Source organism: Leopardus geoffroyi, chromosome A1, assembly GCF_018350155.1.
Source record: "Leopardus geoffroyi isolate Oge1 chromosome A1, O.geoffroyi_Oge1_pat1.0, whole genome shotgun sequence".
Lineage (NCBI taxonomy): Eukaryota > Metazoa > Chordata > Mammalia > Carnivora > Felidae > Leopardus > Leopardus geoffroyi.
Genome location: NC_059326.1, coordinates 133,282,543 through 133,300,270, shown reverse-complemented (window position 1 = coordinate 133,300,270; position 17,728 = coordinate 133,282,543).

The following is a 17,728-nucleotide window of genomic DNA, read 5'->3' as shown; positions in this document are numbered from 1 at the left end:
GCACCTGTGCATGTCTCTGCACTACAACCTATATCTATTGATTCCTCCGGTCTCCCTTTTCTGCCTATTTCTTGTGTTGTGCTAAGATCTCTTAGCTAAATCGTGGCCTGGTGGACCTTCTCTGCTGAGAAGCCCAGCTGGGTGAGCTGTGACTGTGAACTCCTGAAATCTGGCTATGACTCCCATTTGATCCACAGACTCAGAAGCCAGTCACACACTTCATAGCTGCACTTCCGCTTCACCATAACCACTGTAGATCTGTCTCCTCACTCCCACCTGTTCCCAGTCTCTCCAGTTTTACTCAAAGTAGATTCTCAATACTCTTAGGATTACACTTATCTCACTTAAAAAAAACCTAAAAGTACACAGTCCAGGGTTGTAGCTCCATGAAATCACCAGGGACCTAGGCTTCCTGCATGTTTGTGCTTTGCTGAGCATGCTTCTATGCTCCAGATAACCTCATGTTAGAGGATGGCAGCTGGAGCTCCTGCCACTGTGTCCAGCTCCCAAGCAATGGAAGAAAGGACAGGGAGTGTCTCCCTGCTGGGTTGGTCTCCCTTATAAAGCCATCACAGAAGTTTCACTTAAACATTTGCTCACATTTCACTGTCCATAATTTAGTTCTATGGTCATATCTAACTGCAATATAGTTTTTCAACTGGGTGCATTTCTATTCCGAAATTGGAATTCTATTACTCAAGAAAACAAAGAAATTAAGAGTAGGGAGACAGCCAGCCATCTCCACTAACCTACAGAAACTTCTGCATCCATGTTTTCCTATTCAGGGTTCCACAGTTCTCACTCTAGCCTTCTCTCTGCCCCACAGCCAAGCAACCCCAGGTTGTAGTTCACTCTGCAAGTAAGTCTTCTTCATGAGTCCTAAACAGAATATGTCAGCAACATCTCTTCTGCTACCAACTTGAACCTCCACATAACATTCATCCCCTACCTATAAAAGCATTCACATAGGGGCTCCTGGGTGGCTCAGAGTCAGTTAAGTGTCTGACTCTTGATTTCAGCTTAGGTCATGATCTCATGGTTCATGAGTTCAAACCCCACATGGGACTCTGCACTGATAGCACACGGCCTGCTTGGGATATTCTCTCTCTCTCTCTCTAAAAAATAAATGAGTAAACTTAAAAAAAAAAAGCATTCAGATATCCCCCCCAGACTCTGGCCAGAGGAAACAGGGTCAGGACCCACATATTTTTATAAACTCAGTCCCCTGTTTTATCCTGTCTTCCTCCCATAGCCTCCAGGGATGGAAGGAATAGGATTTCCACTTTCTCTTCCTTTCTATCCTTGACTTTCCAATGCCATATCCCCATTTCTCAGCTAGACTGGGGGAGAGAATGGCTGCCAGGCACTATGGGGAGAAAAATTCAAATACACTGGCTTAATCTGTTGAAAATATTATCGCTGTCACACCCATATTCTTTTTTATTTCTTGAGTACATGGCAAGCATACAGGCCTTTTAATGAATAACAGATTGTCAGGGAGATCAAAATGGGCTAAAATATGGCAACCTCTTGCCACAATGTGTGGCGTACTGTATATGCTTAGTAAATGTTAGCCCTCACTGTTACTATTATTATTTAAATAATGTCATGCAGTCTAGCTCAGTCTTCCTCTATACTTTTTATCTCCCCCAGACAAGCATCCTACATGTGTGGCTCTGTCTCACAGCAATGTCATTATGTTCCCTCCTAGATTTTCCTGTTTGCTTGGTTTTAAACTGCATTTTCTGGAAACGGGGAATTTTTTCCTAGGGCAAGGAAGAACTACTTAGAGACCTAACTCCTAATCACCTTTGGTACTGGGCACCATGTAGCTGTGAGCAAGTCACTGTTCTTTAGGGAAGGGGGCTAATTGGAAGAGAAAAGATTGATGAAGGTCAGTGTGGATGGTGACGTAGAATTATGGCTGGAGGCTGGGTCAGCTGAAGTTTAGCCTCTCCAAGCTGCACCTCATCCTGTGACTCTAAATTATCCTTACCCCTGGTGACCCCCACACTCTGTGTTGTTTGTGTAACAACAGCTCAAAAGAGCATGAGTGAAATAAGGCGAGATGAGAATTGATCTATTGACCGTCAATCAGGAGGTTGGTCTACGACTCTGAAAGGGAGTTGCCTGAGGCTCTGGGCCAGAACTGTACTTAGATTTGAAAAAGAGGTAGGAGGGAAACAAGGATGGAAATTTAGTTTACTTGGGGGTCAAAGTCTACCAGGTGCATAGGATTTCCTAGGGTTGAGCAGGAAATCCCCAGAGATTTGGAGTTGTAAATAAGCAGGTTGTTTTAATGTAGGGAAAATACAAATGCACAAATTTATGAAGCATTATGGGGCAGTTACTTTCGAGTACAGCACAGAAATGTAAGCAAATACTTTAAATGGCCCCAGAAAATGTCATCACCAGGGCCCAGCCCTGATAAGGCAGGAATTTCTTAAATCTGGAACCAGAGGGAATTTCTAGGTTGTAGCAGATGAGCAGAGAAGTTGAGGCAGGAGGTGATGGGGAGGGCTTCGAATAACAGGAGAGTGGTGTTATGGGATCCAGCAGCAGCTTGGGAATAGCTGCTCAATAACCAGCATCCTCTGGTCTCCCACACAAGAAGCTGCATTAGGCATAGTCAGCCAGATCTGGAAGGATTTGTGTTGATTTTGCTTTTCGCCAGGAGAGCAGTGTTCCTGGTGGGAAAGGACTCTAATGATCACACCTGAAATTTGCCTGCTACTGGGAAAAAGAAGAGGAGGACATGAATGTCAGTAGACCTGGAACCAGCACTGGAGATAGGTCAGGGGATGGATTTGGGAAATGCCAGATAGTTTCCTAGTTGATGCTAACATATGTATTTATTAGTAACCAAACTACGATCTCATTCAATCCACACAGCAAACATATGAAGCCGCTGATATTGTCACTATTTTACAGATGAGGAAATTGAGGCAGAGAGGATTTACTTAAACAATTTACCTAAAACGACAGACTTTGGTAGTTAAGTGGTAAAGACTTGAACCCAGGCAATCTGACTCCATGCTATCATAGGAATACACTGTAAAACCAGTATCTGTCGTACCAAAAATCTCAACAGTGAAATTTATAAATCAGGAAACTGATCCTTTTACCATTAACTGTAAAGTACCATATTAGCATAAATTTCCATAAGGTAATTGTCAGTTAGTTACAGAATTTTCAGTTCTACTCAGAGCTGTCCTTCAGTAAGTAAGTTGATTTTTTTCTACATTTTTAAATAATTGTCTGTAATTTATATCATGATCTCAGATCTATCTTTTCATTTTTAAAAGCCAGGATCTGGGAAATAAGTTCAGAACAACCCAAGAGGGATGAGTTACCCTGGCACTGCATTTTGAGTTCCTTGTGTATTTTAAGACTTTCCTCTGGAAAGTCTGGTCCCCGGCAGGGCCTAGCGCAGAGCCTGGGTCCTGTTCAGGGACGGTTGACTGAAAGAGAGAACAGAAGCCAAGGAATTTCACACTCATTTGCACTCATTCACTCTCAGAACTACCTTCTAGTAGCTGTCATTTCCTCTAAGAAAGTTTTGCTTTATTGCCAAAAATAAAAATAGCCTCAGCTATTTTGTGTTCATATTTTACAACTCATTTTGAGAATTAATATTTTATAAGGAAATTATTTTGATTCAAAATGTGACTTTTAAAAGGTTTATGGTATTCTTAAGTGTAACTTTTATTATGCCTTGGGGCCAGCAGCTTTTCTAGAGGAATATACTGTAGTTATTGATGTATTGCACCCCTTGTGAATTTCCCTTCATGTTCTGAGGCTGAAACAAGAGAAATTATTTTCTGTACATAATTCACTCCCTTCTTTCCACCTCTACCCCTCCTTCTCCCTTGCTGCTTTTTTTTTTCTTCTTTCAGTATAAAGTAAATAAAATAACCACCCTTACCAGTGGAAGAATTTGGGAGAAAAAAAGAGAGAGAGAGATAGCAAACAGGTTGTATTCTAACCAAGCCACAGTTAAATGAAGAGAATGGGCAGCTACACATCAAGACATGGGAAAGTGGAGGTGAAAACTATACTCTGAGTACTGCCCCAGACAAATGCCCTTCCTTCTTTACCAGTATTTCTCTTCTATCTTCTCTGGTCTGTGTTGAAATAACTGATGTTTTTCACCTCCCACATGATGGAGCAGCAGACATTTATCTTCAGGTGAAGTGGCTGCATGATGCTCTTCTGGAAGATCTAGAACGCTAAAGTCTGCAAATAAAACTGAAGATACTCAAGTCCCTGCAGCAGTTAGACAATGACATATCACCCCCAAGTATAGTGGCTTAAAATAAAAACTATTGATTATTTCTTGTGGTCTACAGATTGGGTGCTGGTGGATCTGAGCCAAGTTTGGCTGATCTTAGCTGGGCTTTCTTCTCCATCTACAGTCAGCTAGTGGGCCAGCTGGTCTAAATGGCCTTGTCTGAGACAACTCTGCTCTCCTCCATCTGTGTCTCACACCCCTCTTATGGGCCAGCCCAGCATGTCCTCATGTTGGTGACAGGGGCGCAAGGGAGAAAGAGGGAATGTGCATATGCTTTTCAAGCTTCTGCTTGCACCTGGTTTGTGAGCATCTCATTGGCCAAGCAAAGTCACATGGCTAAGCCTAGAATTAAAGTAGGAAGGAACCAAGGGTTACAAAACAGAGAGCCTGATACTGGGAGACCAACATGGAGGCCATTAATGCAATCAATCTACCACAGTTGCCAAATTAAAAGTTGAACTGATCAAGAAGGGACATTATGAAAGCAAAATAAAGTTGATCTTCCTTATTTGCCGATTGCATATTTGCAAATTTGCCTACTTGCTAAAATTTGTTCGTAACCTCAAAATCAATACCTGGGGGCGCTCATGCTGTCATTCCTATACATGCACAGAGTGGTGAAATTTTTAAGTTGCCCAGTGCACACGCTCGCTCTGCTGAGATGGAACAAGTGATACTCTGCCTTCTTGTTTCAGCTGTCACACTGCAAGCAAGTGTCCTTTTCATAATACACCTAACCCTTGAAGAACACAGGTTTGAACTATGCAGTCTGCTTAAACACAAATTTTTTTCAATGAATACAGTACTGTAAATGTATTTTCTCTTCCTTAAGACTTTCTTAACAACATTTTCTTTTCTCTACCTTACTTTACTGTAAAAATACAGTATATAATAATATACATATGCTAAAAGACTGTTTATGTTATCGGTAAGGCTTCCAGTCAACAGTAGGCTACAAGTATTTAAGTTTTGGGGAAGTCAAAAGCTATATATGAATTTTCAGCTGCATGAGGGGTCACCACCCCTAACTCCCACATTGTTCAAGGGTCAAGTGAAGGTTTAATGCTACATTTTTTTGCATTCTATTGGTGACCTCACTGTTTAAAAGTGCTGAAGTGCCATCCAGTGTTCCTAACCACAAGAAGGCTGTGCTGTGACCTAAGGAAAAAATACATGTGTTAGATAAGCTTCATTCAGGCATGAGTTACAGTGCTGTTGGCCATGAATTCAACGTTAGTAAGTCAACAATATATATTAAATAAGGTGCCTTTAACCAGAAAGACATCTAAAACAAGGTTATGTATTGATCGATTAATGAAAATGTGACCAGAGGCTCACAAGAACCCTACCCCATATTTCTCCAGGAACGACAGTTCAGTATTCACTAATTCAGTGTCTACGACAACTTTATAGAATATAATTACCTCAAAAATGAGAATCAACTGTGCTTCCCTTTATTTGAAGCATTATCTTTTTTAAAAGATAGAGTGTGTTTAAATAACAAAATCTTTATTCTTGTCTATATAACTACACACTTCCAAAAAAACAAAACAAAAACAACATTCTTACATAAATACCAACCTGGCCTCACAGAAAACAATCTTTTGTTCTAAGCAAAACACTTATAAGAATAATAATGCACTAATTGGTGAAGGGACACCTATTAGTGAGATTCCAACTGATATTTAAGAAATGGTTACTGAGTTCCTCCTATGAGTTACTGCAGCTGAGGCTTAATTCTATAGTAAACAGTTGAGAACTCTGAAAGAATAATACAGATCCCAGAGAGTGAAATAGGATTGAAATGTGCTTATGAGTCTTTGAATGAAAATACTGAACAGGAAAGAAAGGCACAATCACAAAATTATTCATATTATGAAAGCAGGAAAACCAGGATTCAACATGAATATAACTGTTAGCAATGCATCTCTTATTGGAAGTTCAAAAGCATTTTGTGTTGTTAGAGTACATGGGATCCCAAAGAGCTTTGAGCCCCAAATTTGACCTTTGATGTTGGGCATCATGAAGAATCCAGACAGCACCGTGTTTAAAACCTCAGTCTCTGCAATCAGCCAGACCAGGGTCTGGGGCCAGGCTCCACGTTAATGACTGGGTGACATGACAAAAGACTCTCCCTCTGTGGGCCCCTGTTTCTTCATTTATAAGAGTAATAATATGAATATAATCAGACAATGTATGAGTGCTGACTAGGATGCTCTCCATCCATCACCTCTAATCCTCACACTATCCTAGGAGATGGGCACTATCCCTCCCCATCCCCCCATACATGAGAAAACAGGCAGGGAAGTTGAACAATCTTGCCAAGAATTAAGAGCTGGCAGAATTGGAGTTTGATCCTAGACTCTTATCTATTTCATCATGTTGTTTGGGAAAATTAGATAAGATAATGCAGGTAAAATGCTCAGCACAGTGCCAGGTGTACAGTAAGTGCATCTAATACATTTTTTTAAAGATCTTTTTAAATAAGAGTGCCCACCTTCCCCCACTCCCACTACAACCAACAGATCCGCAATATGTAGAGGCAACAATGTAGAAGGTTTGTGTGGAGATTGCTTATGCTGAATCCTACTCCATGTGAAAGCACCACAGGGAAGAAAGAGCCTTACCTCACCAGGGAAAGCATTCCAAATAACCCCCTGGAGAAGTTTCTATTTGCCTTCATGAATAAAAGATAATAAATAAAAGTTGGGAGATCAGATCCAAGATTTGTGTTTTAACCATCTATCTCACTGAGGTTTAAACTTCCAATGGTCTATCTCAACTCCTCTTGAATTTATTTATTTAATCTATCTGATATTGTTAACTTATCTTTTGTCCCAATCTCAGATGGAACTATATTGTTTTTAAGGAAAACATATTAAGTACAAAGTGAAGCCAGCTGTATAAGCCAACGTTCTGGGGTAGGCCAAAACAAAACACACTTTGGTATCGTCTGTGTTTCCATTTCCTGTGGTACAAAGGGCACTGGAGAGAAAATGAAGATATCTGGAGTACTGTTTTCCCTTACATAACTTCCTTTCCCATTATAATATCTGTTTTATCATATAATCAAAGCCATGTTTCACACAGTCCTGCACTTGAAGCTTGGACAGACAGAGGTCTGAGCAAGAACTATGACCTTCTCTTTCATGTTCAGCGAAAGGGATCAGTCCTGGCTCTGTCTTCTGCCCCTTACAAGGCCTTCAGGGGATTCTGACTACTCAAGCAAGCCATGAGGTAGGAGAACATATGGAAGAAACAAAAATGAAAAAAATTAAGACAAAAAACAAAAAACGTCCTCATGATGAGTAGGAATCATGTGCTAAGAAAGCCAGAATTATTCAGTGTGTCCTGAGTGTGAGTCTTAAAGAATACTCTACAGCTATCAACAAGTGTAAAGCAGATTAATATCTGCTAATATGAAACAACATCCAGTATACATTGTTAAGGGAGAAAACTCAAGCATGTGGATACTACACTACTAACTGAATAAGAGAGTTATATATGCATACATTCTTGATCAAGAAGGACATAAAACAAACAGTAAGATTAGATTCCTCAGGGAAGTGGTTAAGTGTGGGGTAGGTTTGTTTTTCAACTGAATTTTTATTATACAGAATGTTTAAGCAATCAGTTGGGAGCTGGAAGTACTTCCTTAAGCCAGAGTGACCTTCCATCAGCGAGATCTGTTCTCCGCAAATGGGGAAGAGCAAAAACCTGAGGAAAGACATGACCTTGAGGCAGAAGAAGAGAATTCTGTGAAGGATTCTGAGAAGATGTTCCCCAGATCAACATTCAAGACTTCCTCCTATTACTTCCCTCCTGTGTAAACTTATCCCTTTCACTTATTAGCACAAAGAATGAAAACTGGAACCTACATAAAGGTAACAAGAAACAAACCTACCAAATGATAAGCATATTTAAAAAAACTATTCAGAAAGAGAATCACTTCAGAGAAGAGAATCATATTTCAAATATTAACTCTATTTTCAAAGAAAGAGAACTTAGGTGTATTGGGGAGAGACAGAGAGAAAAGAGAAGAAATCAGAGAATCAAAGATTAGAGTATGAAACAGTAAAAAGAAAGAAAATATGAATTGAAGTAGCTTTGGAAGAAATTTAGATAACGATAAAAACACAGGAATGAAAATCACATTACAGGTGGCAAGAATAGATAACAGTGAAAACACAGGGATAGGAAGGTAGAGACAGAGCTTAAAAAATTCATATAAAAATAAATGAAAAAGAAATTTAAAAATAAAAGATTAGATAATAGATTGGCTTCAGAGAGAAGTGAAGTACTTGGGGTTTGTCATGTGCATAACTGATTTTCCTAAAGTGGAAGACAGAACAAATATTCAAAGATAACAAAAAGAAAACTTTTCTGACATAAAAGACATAAAGCCATTGATTAAGATCTGCAGAAAACAGAATTTTTGTTCAAGGAAAATACAGTCTCAAATTTGAGCCATATCTCAGTAGAGATCCATAAGTTCAAGAATTGAAAAAAGAATCCTATGGGCATTCAGGAATTAAAAGCATGTTCCCCCAAAGGAGAAAATGGCTGACCTCAGCCCTTTCTGTACTAACATTCAATGCCAGGAATTGTTAGAACAATATCTACAGAATTCTGATAAGAAAAATGTATGGCCCAAGAAACACATGCCTTATATCTAAAGGTAGCAGACAGTTTTAATAATGCAGAAAATCTGGTAAGAGAGCAAGTATGAGCCCTTCTTTTTTCTTTTAATATAGTTTATTGTCAAATTGTTTTCCATACAACACCCAGTGCTCATCCCAACAAGTGCCCTCCTCAATGCCCATCACCCACTTTCCCCTTCTCCCTCACCCCCCATCAACCCTTAGTTTGTTCTCAGTATTTAAGAGTCTCTTATGGTTTGCCTCTCTCTCTCTCTCTCTCTCTCTCTCTCTCTCTCTGTAACTTTTTTTCCCCTTCCCCTCCCCCATGGCCTTCTGTTAAGTTTCTCAAGATCCACATATGAGTGAAAATATATGATATCTGTCTTTCTCTGACTGATGTATTTCACTTAGCATAATACCCTCCAGTTCCATCCACATTGCTGCAAATGGCTGGATTTCATTCTTTCTCATTGCCAAGTAGTATTCCATGGTATATATAAACCACATCTTCTTTACCCATTCGTCAGTTGATGGACATGCACACTTTCAGATCGCAAAGCTATGAAACTTTTTTTTTTTTTTTTAATTTTTTTTTTTTTTCAACGTTTATTTATTTTTGGGACAGAGAGAGACAGAGCATGAACGGGGGAGGGGCAGAGAGAGAGGGAGACACAGAATCGGAAACAGGCTCCAGGCTCTGAGTCATCAGCCCAGAGCCCGACGCGGGGCTCGAACTCACGGACCGCGAGATCGTGACCTGGCTGAAGTCGGACGCTTAACCGACTGCGCCACCCAGGCGCCCCAGCTATGAAACTTTAAATCAACCACAAGAAAAAGTCTGGAAAACCTCCAAAAGAATGGAGGTTAAAGAACACCCTACTAAAGAATGAATGGGTCAACCAGGCAATTAGAGAAAAAATTTAAAAATATATGCAAACAAATGAAAATGAAAATACAACACTCCAAACCCTTTGGGATGCAGCAAAGGCAGTCATAAGAGGAAAATACATTGCAATCCAGGCCTATCTCAAGAAACAAGAAAAATCCCAAATATAAAATCTAACAGCACACCTAAAGGAACTAGAAGCAGAACAGCAAATATACCCCAAACCCAGCAAAAGAAGAGAAATAATAAAGATCAGAGCAGAAATGAACAATATAGAATCCAAAACACAAAAAACAAAAACAGAACAGATCACTGAAACCAAGAGTTGGTTTTTTTGAAAAAATAAACAAAATTGATAAACCTCTAGCCAGGATTCTCAAAAAGAAAAGAGAGAGGACCCAAATAGATAAAATCATGAATGAAAATGGATTTATTACAAGCAATCCCTCAGAAATAAAATCAAGTATCAGGGAATACTATAAAAAATTATATGCCAACAAAATGGAAAACCTGGAAGAAATGTACAAATTCCTAAACATCTACACACTGACAAAACTCAAATGGGAAGAAATAGAAAATATGAACAGACCCATAACTAATGAAAAAATGGAATCTGTTATCAAAAATGTCCCAACAAATAAGAGTCCAGGAACAGATGGCTTCCCTGGCAAATTCTACCAGACATTTAAAGTAGACATATTACCTATCCTTCTCAAGTTGTTCCAAAAAATAGAAAGGGAAGAAAAACTTCCAGACTCATTCTATGAAGCCAGCATTACTTTGATTCCTAAACCAGACAGAGACCCACCTAAAAAAGAGAACTACAGGCCAATATCCCTGATGAATATGGATGCAAAAATTCTCAACAAGATACTAACAAATCGAATTCAACAGCATATAAAAAGAATTATTCACCATGATCAAGTGGGATTCATTCCTGGGCTGCAGGGCAGGTTCAATATTTGCAAATCAATCAATGTGATACATCACATTAATAAAAGAAAAGATAAGAACCATATGATCCTGTCAATTGATGCAGAAAAAGCATTTGACAAAATTCAGCATCCTTTCTTAATAAAAACCCTCGAGAAAGTCAGGAGAGAAGGAAAATACATAAACATCATAAAAGCCAATTATGAAAAGCCCACAGCTAATATAATCTTCAATGGGGAAAAACTGAGAGCTTTCCCCCTGAGATCAGGAGCACGACAGGGATGTCCACTCTCACCACTGTTGTTTAACATAGTGTTGGAAGTCCTAGAATCAGCAATCAGTCAACAAAATGAAATAAAATGCATCAAAATTGGCAAAGATGAAGTCAAGTATGAGCCCTTCTTAAAAAAGAAAAGACATAATGGCAAAATCCAGCCAACCCACAGATGTGTAAAAAATATTTGCAGTCATGTCATGAACAGAAAAGCCATGGATGGAAGGACTGTCAGTTACCACTGACTATTTAATTATTTTTCCAGAATTCAGTGCTGTATAAGTTATAAATCTAGGTGATAGTGAAAGATTATAAAAAGTAAGATGAGGAGAAGAAGCTAGAAGGAAATATGAAAAATATATTTCCCTCTTCTTTCTTGATGAGGTAAAAACTCTCAAACATTAATAAAACAAGAAATAGAGCTTTAACTATATCAAAGCTAAACTATTATTATTAGAAGTAGGAGAAGACAAAGCAAAACAAAGAACGTACAGAACAAATGCCCTCCCCAAAAAACCCAAATTTAAGGCAACAATATAAAGAGAAAATATAGATATACTATAACCAAATAAATAGTGGAATAAAATTAAGTGCAACAAATATATGTTATAAAAATGAATGTAAATGAGATAAATCTGTATAATAAAAGAAAAGACTATCAACCTGCATTAGCAGAACTCCTTTACTTCTGATGCTAATAGTGAAAAACTAAGGGGCATGGATACAAAATATATGATATATTCATATAACAGAATATTTGACAGTCATTGAGAAAGAATCAGATATGTAAGAAATGATGTGGAAAGAAGTCCAAAATAAATCAATAGAAAAGTATTAAAAGAATAATGCATAATGCTATTCCATTTGCATTTGGCAAAGAATATATGTTATAATAATACATATTTATACATTTGCCTGCATGTATATGGTATACATAAGCATTTGCCTATGTGCGTATGTTCAATATTATAGCAATGGAGGAGTCCAACCCATGGGAGGAATGTTTTATCCTGGACATTGTTTAGAATTGCTAGTGCATGGTGCTAATAAAAATAGACTGACTTCAAGCTTTCACTTTTTGCAGATGACATAATATTATACATGGAAAATCCGATAGACTCCACCAAAAGTCTACTAGAACTGTTACATGAATTCAGAAAAGTCGCAGGATACAAAATCAATGTACAGATATCAGTTGCATTCTTATACACTAATAATGAAGCAACAGAAAGACAAATAAAGAAACTGATCCCATTCACAATTGCACCAAGAAGCATAAAATACCTGGGAATAAATCTAACCAAAGATGTACAAGATCTGTATGCTGAAAACTATAGAAAGCTTATGAGGGTAATTCAAGAAGATATAAAGAAATGGAAAGATATTCCCTGCTCATGGGTTGGAAGAATAAATATTGTTAAAATGTCAATACTACCCAAAGCTATCTACACATTCAATGCAATCCCAGTCAAAATTGCACCAGCATTCTTCTCGAAGCTAGAACAAGCAATCCTAAAATTCATATGGAACCACAAAAGGCCCCGAATAGCCAAAGTAATTTTAATGAAGAAGACCAAAGCAGGAGGCATCACAATCCCAGACTTTAGCCTCTACTACAAAGCTGTCATCATCAAGACAGCATGGTATTGGCACAAAAACAGACACATAGACGAATGGAATAGAATAGAAACCCCAGAACTAGACCCACAAAAGTATGGCCAACTAATCTTTGACAAAGCAGGAAAGAATATCCAATGGAAAAAAAGACAGTCTCTTTAACAAATGGTGCTGGGAGAACTGGACAGCAACATGCAGAAGATTGAAACTAGACCACTTTCTCACACCATTCACAAAAGTAAACTCAAAATGGATAAAGGACCTGAATGTGAGACAGGAAACCATCAAAACCCTAGAGGAGAAAGCAGGAAAAGACATCTCTGACCTCAGCCGCAGCAATTTCTTACTCGACACATCCCCAAAGGCAAGGGAATTAAAAGCAAAAATGAACTCTTGGGACCTCATGAAGATAAAAAGCTTCTGCACAGCAAAGGAAACAATCAACAAAACTAAAAGGCAACAAACAGAATGGGAAAAGATATTTGCAAATGACAATTCGGACAAAGGGCTAGTATCCAAAATCTGTAAAGTGTTCACCAAACTCCACACCCGAAAAACAAATAATCCAGTGAAGAAATGGGCAGAAAACATGAATAGACACTTCTCTCAAGAAGACATCCAGATGGCCAACAGCACATGAAAAGATGCTCAACATCGCTCCTCATCAGGGAAATACAAATCAAAACCACACTCAGATATCACCTCACGCCAGTCAGAGTGGCCAAAATGAACAAATCAGGAGACTCTAGATGCTGGAGAGGATGTGGAGAAATGGGAACCTACTTGCACTGTTGGTGGGAATGCAAACTGGTGCAGCCACTCTGGAAAACAGTGTGAAGGTTCCTCAAAAACTTAAAAATAGACCTACCCTATGACCCAGGAGTAGCACTGCTAGGAATTTACCCAAGGGATACAGGAGTACTGATGCATAGGGGCACTTGTACCCCAATGTTTATAGCAGCACTCTCAACAATAGCCAAATTGTGGAAAAAGCTTAAATGTCCATCAACTGATGAATGGATAAAGAAATTGTGGTTTATATACACAATGGAGTACTACATGGCAATGAGAAAGAATGAAATATGGCCCTTTGTAGCAACGTGGATGGAACTGGAGAGTGTTATGCTAAGTGAAATAAGCCATATAGAGAAAGACAGATACCATATGTTTTCACTCTTATGTCGATCCTGAGAAACTTAACAGAAACACATGGGGGAGGGGAAGGAAAAAAAAGAAAAAAAAGAGGTTAGAGTGGGAGAGAGAGCCAAAGCATAAGAGACTCTTAAAAACTGAGAACAAACTGAGGGTTGATGGGGGGGATGGGAGGGAGGGGAGGGTGGGTGATGGGCATTGAAGAGGGCATCTTTTGGGATGAGCACTGGGTGTTGTATGGAAACTAATTTGACAATAAATTTCATATAATAAAAAAAAATAGACTGACTTAGATTTCATTATTTTTTACAACCCCTTCTAACAGTGCACCTCCTTATCACCTGCACCTGGAGTGGACCATTCCAATCTCCTTGCCTTGGTATGTCAGTATGTGTGTGTAAGGTGTCTGGAAGGAAAGATAATGTGTGTCTCTGTGTGTCCGTGTGTTTGTACATATTTAGTTGCTAGAATGATACACAACACACAGTTAATAGTGATTATGCCTAGGAGTAGAATTGGAAGATGGATGAAGAACAAACAACTTATAAACTTTTCTGTACCAGAGGACAATATTTAAATGAGAATATATTTTTTAAACCATAGTTGCCATCAATAATAAAAAGAAAAGAGTAAAAAAGTGCTGTACCTGGAAAAAAGTAGTCAATGTATTTGCATGCTCAATTTAGTTTGATGTCCCTGCCAGATACAGCAAAACTGAATACACCTTGCATTATATAGTGCTTCCATCAAATAAAAGAAAACATACTAGTTCACCCATGTTTCAATACCCAGCTCAGGGGCGCCTGGGTGGCACAGTCGGTTAAGCGTCCGACTTCAGCCAGGTCACGATCTCGCGGTCCGTGAGTTCGAGCCCCGCGTCGGGCTCTGGGCTGATGGCTCAGAGCCTGGAGCCTGTTTCCGATTCTGTGTCTCCCTCTCTCTCTGCCCCTCCCCCGTTCATGCTCTGTCTCTCTCTGTCCCAAAAATAAATAAACGTTGAAAAAAAAAATTAAAAAAAAAAAATACCCAGCTCAGTGCCTGGCACACAATTGACATTCGATAAAGATTTGTTGAGAGAATTAAAAAACTAACCAGATCAATGTCTCCTAGCAATGAATTTCAGAAATGCATCATATAATGAGTGACACTTTGAAAAACAGACATGCAGAAGATACTAAAACAATGGCATAATGACCCTTTGCTGTATCAACTCTCAGGACTTTCAAAAGCTTAACATCTCAGTCTTTACTCCGGTGAGACCTTTCTTTAGGGAGCTCAAAAGCATTGGTGTGCTGTTTCTTAGAAGCCTGAATTAATATACAGATCGTGCTGAGAGGATGTAGTGAAAGTGATGTGGAGCACGTCCCTCAGACTGTCTCTTTCAAGTGACAGATGTGTCAAATGGCCTTTAGCAATCACTAGGTTGCAGACAACTTTCAGTTGAGTCTTTCCTAAGTGTTATGATATGCCATTTGTTGTTTCTGTTGTTTAAACAGTCATCCATTCTCTCCTGATGGCAGAGTCAATGTTGCATTTATCTGTTTAAGGACTAATTTACTCATTCCTATGGTAGAAATAAAGCTGGTTCTTTTTCTTCTACATTAATGGGAGTTTGAACAAAGAGCCAGATTCACAGTATGGATAAAACCGAAGACAGATTTCCTTCTGTCTCTCAATCTCCCCAGACCGAGTAGGGAGGAACGGGAAGGGTCCCTATATAAAGTGGAGAGTCTGGGGTTATAATTTCCCACCACTCTAGGCAGAATTACATTCATACAAATTCTAGAAAGGGGCAGGGGTGCCATTCCAACATTTTACAGCATTCCAGCAGGTGAAAGCAGTGGCAGGGATCCATTGCTGTTCTCATTCCTCAGGCTGATCCTGGGGGACAGGCACTGGACTTCTCAAACAGCACCAGCTGGGTTTGGTCCTGACTCTTGTTTAGGGACACTTTCAAATTCAGGCTTACAAAACATACATACAGCTAGAAGACAATGACACAGTAAAATGCCCGTAGCAGCATTGACACTTCAACTCAAACTGTAGTATTCCAATCAATGTGCATCAACCAGCTTATAGCTAAGGCTACACACTTTTCCTGCTCTACAGAACAGACTGGTGACAAAAGAATGTCTCATCACACAGTGACATTTTCTTGGAGGGACCTGGGCCTTAGGGGAGATTATTCCAGGGGCCCCTACCATAATAATTTCCCATTGTGGATATTTGTGGCCTTAATATGTATTTTGATATAGAATGGAGGCTGACCACAGAGGTGATGGCAGAAAGAACCAACATTTCCGTCCCAAAATAGAACTTGAAATCTACTCATGAATTTGGAAACATCCTCACCTTTTATGGACCTGTCTCAATGCCACTTTCTGTAGACAGGCCTCCCCATTATCCCTTCTTCTTGTTCCCCATTCAGGGATTGCAGAGTGCTCCAGACTAGAGATTTCAGGATGTGACTAGATCCTGTTTACTAGAGAATGAGGTCACAGGATGTTCCAAGTCCACCCATCAGTGGTTTCTCTACACATGGTAGATATTAATGGGCACAGGGAAGTCTGGCCATCCAGTTCTCTCTCTTTTCTTCTCTGTACTCTCATCTGCTTCATTTTCTATCCTCTGATGTGGCTTATGGGTAATCAAGTGGTTTATGTTTCAGAGGAGGGAGAAGTTCCCCCTTAGACCTCCAGCCTAGTCAAGACTTCTTATCTGAGGTTTCTGGCATGACACCGAATCATAGTAAATAGGACTTTGCATTCCTTCGCCATTGTGTTCTCTAACTTTACAGGGAAAACAGGTTGCTTAAATGTAGGACTATGAGTGACCCAACCATAGTACCTCACATGGTTCCATGCGTGTAATAAGCACTTGAATACTTGTTGAATTAAGAGAGTTTGAAGTCTAGTCATTTGTGAAAACTCAAAATGACCTTGGTTTCTACAATGATAAAGCATCAGGAGGAGTTGCATCAAGGAGAATCCTCCAGAAGTCCTATCTTGAGTGCAGGTGAATCAATTGGATAGAATGGATTCTGGTGCTGTAAAAGGAATTCTAGTCACTGAAAGCTTCTCTATGTCTGTGTTTTACAAAGTATGCTTGGTATATATGTGCTTATAGGTGTGTTTGAGGATTTAATTTGTATACAAGCAAATATTTTATTATAGCTATTCTGAATTTATTCAATGCTAATTAGGAATAATGTAAGTAATATAATTAACATGTGATTTCAGAGACACCATTGATTAGGACCGGATTAAGGTGAGCATTTATGTTGTAATTGTTTGAGTTGATTCCAAGCAAAAGTTCAGTAAATAATAGTCTGGGTGACATGAAGTCAAAATAAGAGAGATGGGCATAAGACTGAAGTTAGAGAAACACCACCCATATCCTTCTCAGTCCAGAATAGGTATATGCTGCCTTGGAAGACCTGGCCAAGAGCAGAAGGTTGGAGACCTATTATGGTCAATAAACACACTAGCATATACACTGAAGGGACTTTTAAAAATCACCAACGTTCAGTAGCTCTACTGGGTGATTTTGAGACTAAACTTACCGCCCTCTAGATGGAATCTTACTTCTTCAGCAATGCCAAGTGACCTAAAGGAGAGACACTGGGCATGGGGGGGATGGACCTTCCCAGAGGGCTGGCTTTGCAACCTCAGAGGGTTTCCAGGAACCAGCTGGCAGGTGTTACAGGGGACCAAGGTTTTTGTGGAACTGAGTTGTCTTATTTGACCTTGGGCTGGACCCCTAACCTGGGGCTTCCTATTCCTCATTTCTGAAAATGAGAACTGGTGGTGTGATGCAAAAGAAAGACTCTTAAAAGGAATGCAATCTATAACTGTAACAAGTGGAATGAGAGCAGTAAAATGAAGTCTGCTACAGCAAAGAAAGCATTAAGCAGCCTCTCCGTGCCCTGAGAATCT